The sequence below is a fragment of the Lagopus leucura genome, unplaced genomic scaffold, assembly GCF_019238085.1.
Source record: "Lagopus leucura isolate 7727_CA_CO unplaced genomic scaffold, USGS_WTPT01 34297-0_obj-0_obj, whole genome shotgun sequence".
Classification (NCBI taxonomy): Eukaryota; Metazoa; Chordata; class Aves; order Galliformes; family Phasianidae; genus Lagopus; species Lagopus leucura.
The window spans coordinates 1-8,267 of NW_024967280.1; the positions used below are offsets into that span (position 1 = coordinate 1).

The 8,267-nt window shown below is 46.5% G+C and overlaps 1 long non-coding RNA gene across 1 annotated transcript; it reads left to right on the plus strand.

The window, feature by feature from the left end:
- The first annotated feature begins 374 nt into the window (after positions 1–374).
- Positions 375–7,905, plus strand: LOC122193031. Its single transcript, XR_006182771.1, has 3 exons — positions 375–613; positions 2,759–2,949; positions 7,664–7,905. It is a non-coding gene; the product is annotated as an uncharacterized LOC122193031 (long non-coding RNA).
- Positions 7,906–8,267: the final 362 nt, after the last annotated feature.

The window sequence follows — 8,267 nt, forward strand, 5'->3', positions numbered from 1 at the left end:
GTGTGCAGCCTTTTATCTGTTGCTGGATGCTGAGAGCAAACCCAGACCTCATAAGAAGAAAACTGTAGCTATCATGACAATATTTTGCATGCAGACGAAGCTTGATTCAAGTATGGCAGTGAAGGTTTCTGACTGACCTGTCCTCACTGTTTTGGAGCTTTTTTTGCTTGCTTAAATACAGTAAGCTGCTCTCACTTATGAGTATGTCTGTCCTTTGCCGTAAACATCCCTGTGACAAAATGGTTGTTTTGACGTCATCCTTCAGAGGCTAGGATAACCAAGCCTTAGAAAAATATAGCACCTCCCCCAGAGCTGTGATGGCTGTGCTGCTGCTTGCTGATCCTCCTCTTATCTGTGCTTTTCCTTTACAGGATGCAGTTCTTAATTGTGGCCCGAGTCCCTGTGGGTTTCTTTTCCTCCCACAAAGCTGCTCACCCTGGAGGAGCACAGGCATGGACACGAGGCCACAGCAGCTCTCCCGTTGTGTCAGACAGCAGAGACATTGGAGTGGAAGAAGGCCCCACAGATTTACAGGGGAAATTGCACAGTCATTGACTTTCCATCCAAAAGATGAAGAGGAGTTTCTTTTGCAGCACCTATCATAATTGTTTGGGTGGGTTGTTTTTTTTTTTTTCCATTATTACTAATGCAAAACTTGCTGAAACTAAGTTACCTTAACCAGGCATGGAGTGTTGTAGCAAACTTCCACTCACTTTGGACGCTGAGGACTCAACTACCTTACAACTGCCTGATGGGCTCAGTTTAGCCACGCAATGGCACCGTTCCTTTCCTGTTAGTAGCTCAGGTGTCTAAAGCCATTTGATGTCTATGCTTGCCAGTACTGTCTGCACCTGCAGACATCGGGATGTTCCAGATTCCAGGACCACATGCCTGAAATAAATTCGGCTTCTCCTGTAAGCAGAGCTGTTGGACTGACTTGCTGTTTGCTAGGACTGGGAAGAGGCAGGGCTGCTGCAGCCCCAGCCCCACCTGGCATGGGTCTCTGTAGGGACGGGCTGCTGGCTTTGTTCCGTGCACTGCAGGGCTCTGTGACCAAAAATTACCCCCCGGAGCTGTGCTACCAGCTGTGCCCACACCTCGCTGGCATACATGGCTGAGAAGCCCCTGCACGTGGCCAGCCAGGAGCTGCTGCCCTTCTGACCACCTCACTCAATAACTGCTCTCTGCTTGGGTGCACATGCTGGAAGCTATTACTCAACAAATAAGGCAAATGTAAGAAATAAACACTAATCAGGGCTTATTGTCACAAGGTAGCCGGACAAGAGGAGTGAGAAAATGTGTAAGCACTGGGCATGTAAGTTGTGTCTGTTTCCTTGGAGGCAGAAACCTTCATGCTCTCCTAGTTCACTTGGGTGCAATTTTACTTAAAATCCTCTCAAGATCTTCTGAGCCTGTTTGAGCCTTGAAGGGCATGAACAGTCCAGCCATGAGTATTTCTTTACTGGGAGAGCTGCCACATGTCAGTGGGAAGGTTACTGCTGCCCTCTGCAGCTGAGGAGAGCCCAGACCTTTAAATTTGGGCCGTGGCATTGTTGTTTTAGTAAATCATGCCTAGTCAAGGTTTGGATGAATTTGGCATGTACAACAATCTGTGTATGCCTACCTGTTTTCCTATATGAGATTGTAAATGTTTAACAAAGCAAACCTCCTCACTTTTGCCAGTGGTTTCACTTACTGCAGTAAGAACACCACATTTTGCTTCAGCGTTTGCCACAAATTCCACACCTTGCTGTCATTCCTTCCTCAGCTTCATTTTCTCCACCCCTCACTGCTCTCGCATCTGTTACCAGACGCAGCGCCGCTTTTGGGACAAGCTGCTCTTCTGTTCAGTGAGGGCAGAACCCTCCTGGGCCCTGCCAGCCCCCCCTCCCAGCTCTTCCTGCGCAGATCTCTGGGTCCTAGAGCCCTTCTCTCAGCTCCTCCCTAAGGCTTCCCGTGCTGGCACTGGGATACCGAGTTTCCTACATCTCTGCAGATCAAGGCTCTTCTCGCTTCCAGTCTTTTGTTTTCGTCCCCACTCGCCATTAACGCCTCGTTTGCGTTCTGGTTACCAGCGGGGGGAGGAGCAGTGCGGGGATGCGTTCTCTTGCCGGCACTGATCTGCTTTGGCTGGAGCAGATCACAGACTTGAATATTTTAACCCGCTGCTCTTCTTTAAACTTCGTGCTGATTTTTGTCTTCGTTGCTTTGTTTTTCACAGTTCCACTATTTGTACCCTCCGTTCCGCTTCCATGTACCGTTCCTAATTCCACTTCCATGCAGCACTGATGTTTGCCCTTCCATACAGCACTAACATTCACGCTTCTGTGCACTGTTAACAATTCCACCTCCGTATACCATTAACCATTACATTTCCATCTGCCATTTACATTTACACTTTCATTGCCATAAGCGTTTACCAATCACAAAGACAGTGACAGTGACCAGTACAGTTTATCCTCAAGACTCTTCCTCTCTCCCAAGTTATTAGTGGGAAATGAGCCTTCCCGTTCACCTGATTCTGGCAGTGGAAATCCCACCCGACGGCGGTGGCCGGGGAGCCGATGGCATTGTGGGCTGAGCAAGGACTTCATTCAAGGCTGGATTCCTACATTTATTGATGAATATGTTTAATTTTGGTGGGCTAATTCATATGCTGACCAAATATACACATTCTGGGGGTGGGGGTGGGGCACACAACTGAGGCATGTAAGTTTGCAAACCAAAGTACTAAGAAAAAAATGCATCTGATTTCCAGGTATTAAGTCTACAGACTGCACTGAATGTTTGAAAGTAGGCAACCGGTGTATTTGTATCAGATGAAAAGCAGTGGAAAAAAACCCCAAGCCCACATCATTCTGAAGATGGAACCAAGCATTCCACTTCTGGAAATGCTACGAGATGCCTACAGAAAAAGGTCTTCTGGTTCTTATAGACAGTCTCTTCAAGGTAGGGGCTGCAAAGGCTGATGTGGATTCATGGTTTTAATTAAGCTGGTTTGAACACCAAAATATATATGCGGCAGAACTTCATAACAATAAAAAGAGAAACCCTACTCATTTTCCTGAGAACATAAAGCTACAGGATTTTATACATCCTCTGCTCAGGGAAAAAGATTTTTGTAACGTAGGGAATGAAATGAATTGTATTCAGTTCTTGTTTCGCGGGGAGTAAACTCAGTGTGAAGGATCATCATCATCATCATCAAAAAAAACCCCACCTGTGTAAACAGACTCGTGTAAGGATGCAAATTTTGCACAGAGAGAAGCAAAAATCTGCCGTGCAGCTGCTTAGAGCACATCCTCATGCCAACAATCTGAGCTGACTTAGGTAAAATCAGCTTTGACGTTCATATCCTTCACCCAGTTGCTAAAACAACATTGAGAACGTCTGTATTCAAACTCAAGGGTTTGAGGGAGGGAATGTCCAGCAGCTCAGCGTGCTGTGCCACAAAGTTCTGCCTGCTGGCTGGTGCTCCGTGGACCCTACCATGACTTCATAAGACCGGAACATCAGCAAATAATTATAAAAAATATAATTTGAGTTTTACAGTTTGACCCACACTTTTCTGCAGCTTTGAGCTCCTCTAAAGATGCGCATGGTTCCCTCTACGATTTAAGGGACATGAAAAAATGACTCAGGGAGGGAAATACCTCTACATACATCTCTTGTGTAGCGAGATAGATATGCCTCCAGATTCATCTCTTGTGTAGACAGGGAGAAACACCTCTGCGCTGTGGCAAGATTGATCTGCACTGCTGGAGCGTCCTGTATGGCAAGTGTGCTTGTGTGGCAGGAGTGCAGAATGCCCCAAAGGCTGCTTGGGGCTTTGGTCACAGGGATGTGAGCAGTTCCTTAGATGTTCAACAGTTGGATGCATTCTGTAGTGAGAAGAAATACAAAAGCCTTAGGAAAAACTCATCAGCTCAGTGTCGAGTCAGAACTGCACATCCATCTGCCTTCAGCCCCGTCCGCGCTCCTCCGCATCCCACGCAGCCCTTTGTGCTCCCAGAATCTCAGACATCTCTGCCCATTCCCAGTGATGCAGTGGGGACCAACTTCATCTACAGTGGATGGGCACTTGCCCAGTGATGCTGAGGGTGAGCAGGAAACTGTGAGACAGGAAACACGACAGTGGGCTTGTGCTCAAGTCCTGAGCAGTTTTAATTGCTGCAGCAGCCAGCAGCTGGGAGATTCTGCCAGGCTGCCTGGTGAAGAATGGCAGTTCAAGAATCAAGAGTAGGAGTTCAAGCAAATTTGTGTTATTGCTTACACCTGGCTTATGGCCTCCTCGACAGGCAGGGGAGCTGGTAGACAACCAGATGATGCCATGTGGCCCCTATGGGATTCTATAAAAATCAACTGGTTGGAGCAAACAGCCCTGAAGCTTTAGTTTTCATTAATATCTGTCTTTTGATTAAAACCCACGTAGCTCTTGCTAAAAAGTGAGGGCAGGAGCAGCTGATCTGTGTTGTACTGGTGATCCTCAGCAGTAGTTATTCCTCCGGAGTCAGACTGCTAGAGGAGCAGATGAGGACAGATTTTTGACCTGAGAAGATTCAGTGCTGAAACACTTTGCTGTCCAGCCTGCCTACAAAATACCTGGAGTGGCAGGTGAAATAGAAAATCACTTTAAATTATGGACATGAGAAAGTATGACTTGCTTCCTTGAAGCTCAAAGAGCAATATGAAAGCATGTGGGAGAAGCTTTTTGAAAGTAATGTTATGCTTTATAAAACATCAGTTTTATAAAACACTCGTTTATCCTGCTTTAAATGCTGCCCACATTCAGCAAAATATAGTCCTTTAATCTTGGGCTGAGGAGAACTCTGATGACAACTACATAAGTGAGAGGGTTAGATTAAGTCTATAAATGCACTGGAAGAGGAGAACCATGAGGTTTTCCAAAGCATAACAGAATAAAGTTAGCAAAAGGAATATTAAGAGTTTCACAGAATATTTCCTGACAGAAAAGGCTTTAGACTGTGAGCAAGCTACTTGAATGGCATGCAAACTAGGCTCGATGGGACCCACAGGTCTGTTTCTAAGGTGGAAAGGTCACAGTTAGATAACATACCTTGTTGTTTGTGCACCCTTCATTTGACAAGAAGTAGGCAGCTTGGGTCTGGCAACAAAGTTGTTTTATTTTTGTGTTTTATAAGATATTAGCTGCAATGTTCACTGATTTTGGCTTTCATACGTCCCGTGTGTTTGATAAAACATGGCCTTGTGAATCTTAAAAGCTTCGCAGAGCAATGGTAGCATCTGGGTAGATTTTCATTTTATTGGATTAATGTTAATTGGCTGCCTCATAACCAGTTTATTTATTCATTGCAAATGCTCTAAATGCTGGCAAACGATATAATTAGACTATAAGCTATCAAGGAATCAAATAAGAAACACGTTTCTGATACTCTGCACGACGTTCTGTATAATATTCTATTTGCCCTGTGTTTTCCTTTCAAAATGATATTGAACTTTAAATTGGGAGTTTTCCATGCTAGAATGTTCAAAACCAACAGCCAGCATTAGCAGGAATCTGCCATCAGCTCTGGCTCCTGGCTCCCATAACTGTCCTTCTCACAGAGCCATAGAATCACAGAGCAGCTTGGGCTGGAGGGGACCTTAAAGCTCAACCAGCTCCAACTCCCCGCCGTAGGCAGAGGTGCCAGCCACCAGCTCAGGCTGCTCAGGGCTCCATCCAACCTGGCCTTTGATGCCTCCAGAGATGGGGCACCACAGCTTTTCTGGGCAGACTGTGCCAGGGCTTCACTACCCTCTGTGTAAAGAATTTCTTCCTGACACCTAACCCAGACTTCCCCTCTTTTGGTTCAGAACTGCTCAGCCTTGCTTATCTCTAGCAGACCACGTAAGAAGTCAGCCCCCCACCTTTTTATAAGCTCCCCTCAAGGTGCTGCACTGCTACAATGGGGTTTTCCAGGGCCTTCTCCAGGCTGCACAAGCCCAGCTCCCTCTGCCCATCTTCCTAGGAGAAGAAAGGAGGGAGACAGCCACTTCCTTTGCTCTGCTGGCCACTCTCTCTGGATGCAGCCTCAGTCTCCTGTTTCTCTTCCTTCATCCTCACCACTCTGTGCACCTCTGCCTGCCCCCAGCCACATCTGGTGGGGAGGCACCTCCTGGTCAGAGTTTTGCTCCCTTCTCCTGTGAACGGCGATGCTGTGCAATCCTTCCTCCAACTAAGTGCCTTTTTACATCTGGAGAGAACAGGGTCTCAGTGATCTAATGGACCTCGGTGTTTGCACCCCAAAGCCGCAAAAGGGACAGTTTCCACCTGTTTCCACTTTGTCTTTTATTTAAGCAGTTCTGTTGACTGCTGCTGGTCAGTTTGCACACTGGTCGTACGGATCTTCTCACAGGGGTGAAATATTTATGTCACGTGTTCTGTTGTAACTCCTCAGTTTCTTCTCTTTGAGCTTGCAATCTTCACATTTTCAATGGTTTGGTTGGTTGGTGCCTCATAGAGCAGAAGTGCTGGGATTAAAAAGTACATATAGTATATAAAGTTCTTATCCATCTTGCAATTTCTGTATCTCAGTTATGTATTTGCAAAGTGAGTATGAAATATTTAACTGTCCAAGTCTATCTTGTTAGAAGCCTTTAAGAATGCAGCTTCTTTCAAATGTCCTTTAACATAACTCATGGTTAGGAATTAAACATGTAATTAAAAAAATAAAGTACAAATTGTTTCACATTTTCTAAAGAAAATGTTTGACCTTGAGTCATTTCCCCTAAAGATGCTGAAGGTTTTTCCAGTCGGAAGTGAGGAGCAGATTGCTGGTAAGCTGCCATGGGTTAAAAAGCTCCACATGTCATCTCGGCCCCAGGTTGGTCTTTTTTCCCTTGATGAGAACAGCCCTATTAAGCTGGACGTAGTGATCCATGACTCTTAGACAAAGCTGGTAGCTGGGGCCTCTTACTGGAATTTCGTGCCTCTGTTCGTGTAATTTCCTGAGCATTCTCACTGCTAAGTGGGATGCCTGGTCTTGTTTTGTTGACTGCACCAGGCTACATGAGGCAAGGCTTGCAAGGCAAGTTCCTCCTCAGGGCTGAGCACAGCTCGTGTTCTGGGGACATCACCACGCATTCCATCACCTGGTGTGTGCAAAGAGCACCAGAAGCAGCACATCAAAGACAAGACGCCTGTGACGTACCTAAAAACGCCATTTAAAGTGCCAACATTGTAGCTCTCAGAACAGCTAGGGCCAAAGATGAGGGTGGGAGCTGGGCACAGCCCCTCCTCCCAGTGCTGTGGCTGCTCACAGCCCCTCTCAGCCCTGCAGACCATCTGGGTGCAGGGCTGGAGTTGTGGCTGGGCAGCACTTTGAGCAGGCGATCAGCTGCAGCTCTGCTAGTGCACTGCTGACACACTGTGCTCTGCAGTTGTGTATTTTCTGCTTAAGGCTGGAGCAGAATGCAAAATTAAGAGATGAAACAAATCCCACTTGAAAACCTTTGAGAAGGAACCCAGTCAGTTCTCCTGTTACGGCTCTACAGACTTTTTTAAGTGACAAAGTGATGTTTTTCATTTTTCCTTTTTTTTCCCTCTTTCTTGTGGCTCAGAGGAAGAGGAAAGTCTCGTTATGGTGGGTGAGCATTTTATATATTTATTGGATTTCTTACATTCTTACATTTCTCTGCTCAGGCCCCCCACCCCTGAGGAGGGAAAACTCCAGCACGTGGAAATTGGCCTCATGTCATGTAAATGCAGCTCCTACAGATCGACAAAGAGCCTCCTCAAAGGACAAAGAAACTACAGTTTGTAATTCATTGCCTCTTCATTTGTGTAAAGTGATGCCTGTGTCTCTAATGTTTTTCAGGAGAAATATACTTTGCAGGATATCAGCTACTAAACATATTCACTGTAATTCTGTCCTTCCCAGTGTTTTCTCCGTAGATCCCTTTGTTATTTCCTCTGGGTCCCTCTTATTGATCCTTTTTGGCAGCACTTTTTCTCAAGTATTTTAAGGTCTGCTTATCCATATATTGGTCACAACAGCAGCTGCATGAATTTTCCTTATTCCCCCTATCCCCCCTACTCCCCCCATATGCTGCATGCCCCCATACCCCCCCACCCGTATGCCCCCTCCCACCCCCCATATCTCCCCAACCCCCCTACCCCCCCATTCCCCTCCGTCCCCCCCATGCCCCCCTTTCCCTCTCAATCCCCCTCATACCATTTAAATCCCCCCAAACCCTCTGCCCCCTTATTTCCCCCCATCCCCCGCCCATCCCCCCTATCCCCCACA